The sequence below is a fragment of the Pinus tabuliformis genome, chromosome 1_1, assembly GCF_031772625.1.
Source record: "Pinus tabuliformis cultivar Carrire ecotype Pingquan chromosome 1_1, CPIR1, whole genome shotgun sequence".
Lineage (NCBI taxonomy): Eukaryota > Viridiplantae > Streptophyta > Pinopsida > Pinales > Pinaceae > Pinus > Pinus tabuliformis.
Genome location: NC_142297.1, coordinates 106,097,247 through 106,100,324, shown reverse-complemented (window position 1 = coordinate 106,100,324; position 3,078 = coordinate 106,097,247). Strand labels below are relative to the sequence as shown.

Sequence of the window (3,078 nt, the reverse complement as noted above, 5' to 3'; positions counted from 1 at the left end):
GTATTTTTGGAATAAATTCAAAGCCTTTTGTCTTCAAGCCTCATGCTCCTGCATCATTTTCATTTATCAAACATAATACATGGCACTTAAAAACACTTCGCTCCCTGGCTCAAGCACAATTCTCTCTCTGCCTCATTGGAGACCATGGCAACGACAAGAAGACCCTGAAGACCTACATTTATAATCATCAACATTGACTACATCAAGAACAACCTAGCACCTGGTGATTGCCCATTAACATTTTCATACTTGTCTAACATATCTGACTTGGTCTTCATTTTTTATGGCTTTGCATCACTCATATAACTATTCTGATTGACTTTGATGTGCCACCGATAAGTTATCAGATATTTGAATTATTTGAAATCTGTCAATGTTAAATTAGAGAAACCCTCCACATCAAGATACTCGAGCCTCTCCAAATTCCTAAAGTTTTGGGAAGCCTCTCCAAATTATGGCACCCTGAGAGATCGATGTGTTGGAGGTTACTTAAATTAGCAAAGGACTCTGGCAACCTTTCCAAATTGTGCCAATTTGAGAGATTGATACATAGCAGGTTCCTCAAATCACCAAAAGTAGTCGGCAGTTCCTCCAAATTGTGGCAACCCTGCAGATCAATGTGTTGGAGATCTCCCCATTCACAAAACAAATTGGGCAGACTCCGCAGATTCTGGCAACCTAAGATATTGATATGTAGGAGGTGCATCAAACAACCAAAGGAATCTGGTAGCCTCTCCAAATTATGACAGCCCTGCAGATCGATGTGTTGGAGGCGTGATAAACGATCGATGGAATCTGGCAACGTCAGCAAATCATGGCAATCAAGGAGATTGATGTGTCAAAGACGCTGTAAGTCTCCTAAAGAATCTGGAAGTCTATCCATATTGCGGCAGAATGAGAGATTGATGAGTTGGAAGTTCCATAAACTGTTAAAGACATATGGCAGTTACTTCAGTTTTGAACACTCTGTTAACACCAAGTCTTTTAACGATTGCAAATGACAATATGGCAATTTTGTCAGATTAACCTGTCTTCCAGATGAAAACTTGCCAATGACCAGGGGTTCGAGGTCCTCCCGTTGCCCTATGGACTCTGGAATGTTAGAGAGCGAAGCATTAATCTCTAACTCCTGCAAATGTAGAGGTGCCTGCAAAATTATAGGTCCTCTGTATAAAACCCTTTCGTATTCTTTTATCACTGTCTGGTGCCACATTAAATTAATCATCATAAAACAAAAATGTTAACAAAAATAAATTTATGTTCACCTGTGAATCGTCTTCCCACAATGTTTTTAATTCGCTCCCATACACTTGTAGAACTCTTAAACTTTCCATTGCTATCCACGAAGGCAAGGAGGAGTTGTGACACTTCTTCCACTATAGCCATATGAGACTATTGAAATACCAATTTCAACTGCAGGTCAAAACCACCAAAGTTCCCCACACCGCCATTCACGGAATAGTAGTATTTCTCGAGGGGGCAACGAGCAGATCCATCAGCGGACACGTGTCTGAGCAGCTTTTGTCAAAACAACTTTCCCCGGCGGGTAAAATTCAGTCAAGAAGGGCCGTGCGATATTAACTGACAGCCGTCCGATTGACATCAAGGTTTGATGTATAGACCTGCACCATGGAGCATTTATTAGTTGACGTGAAGTGAAAGTTTCATTGACAGCCATCGTTTATCAGTGAAACAATAAATGAAATTTACAGTGGTCGTAGAATGTAGGTAAAGTTTTTAATTTTATTGCTTTTTCTAAACTCATGGGAGTAGTTTTTTTGTTTTTTACAACACAAGTAAAACAATAGGTTATGCCCTGTTTTGAAGAATATATGAAATGGAAAAAAAAGCAGCAGTGCGAATGGAATTTTTTTTTGAGGATGAAACTCAATACGCAATAGCGCGTATGTAAGAAGTAACAAAAAGGGGTTTTCTATACACAACAGTGTTTTTATTTTTCAGAGGAGATAGAGTATTGTTTGGTAATGCACAACAGTGCAGAGACAGAGTAAATTTTTTTTGGAACTGCATCTGAAGCAGTCTTGGTGTAATCCCTCTGTTAGAGGAAGAATTTTTTTTGTAACAGCAATATTATTAGTGAATACAAGTTTCCTTTTATGTGTGTGCTGAAACTCTGTCTTCAGGAAAAACAATTTTTTTTGTTCCTCTGCGTTAAAAACAGAGAATTATTCTCTGTTTAGTTATTTTGTTTGGAATTATCATAAATTCCCAACATGGTATCGGAGCTTGTCCAGGCTCTTTGAAGGTGTCAAAGAAGCTGAAGGAAGGATTTCTTGCTGCAGCAGCTTCTCCAGCAGAGTGAAGACTTAGTCAAGAAAGAATCCAAGTTATTTCTCAAGTTAGTTGTTTGTGTTACTACTGAGGACAGTCAGTTATTTTTAAATACACAATCAAGTATTTTGAAGCATAGTTAAGAGTGCAAGAATGGTTGGAGCCATCACTAGCATGGGTATCTGTAATACTCAGCTCCCACAATTTAATGGGAAAAACTATGACTATTGGGCAATAACTATGAGAGCTTTGCTTGCTTCCCAATACTTATGGGAATTAGTTGAGAATGGTTTTGAAGAACCAGCAGATGAAAATGAGTTTAATAATTGAACTCAGGTAGAGAAAGATCTGTTGAAGAGCAATAAGAAGGAGGATTCTAAGGCCCTCTACTTTTTGTATCAAGAAGTGCATGAGAGTGTGTTTCCAAGGATAGCGGAACCTAAGAGATCCAAAGAAGCATGGGAAACTCTCAAGATAGCCTATCAAGGCATGGAGAAAGTGAAGACAGCAAAAATACAGTTGCTGAGGAGAGATTTTGAGACTCTATTGTTATAGAAATTTTTGTGCCTTACAGCTATAAGCATGAAATGTCCATAATCCAAGGGATCCAAAGTCCCTAAAGATGTTCTTACAGCTCCTAAAGGAACAAGGTCAACCAATGACAGCTTCTCCCAGAAGTTCTCCACCAAAAACCACTCAAAAACAGTCAATTCAGGATCAATTCAAGTGCTCCACTAGCTGCCTGCGTTGCAAAGCACCCCAGTACACTGTCTAGGTGCGTTGCAA

At 39.1% G+C, this 3,078-nt stretch overlaps 1 pseudogene; it reads right to left on the bottom strand.

Annotated features, from left to right (window-relative positions):
* Positions 1-306: 306 nt before the first annotated feature.
* Positions 307-1,678, bottom strand: LOC149211867 (uncharacterized; annotated as a pseudogene).
* Between the last annotated feature and the right edge of the window lie 1,400 nt (positions 1,679-3,078).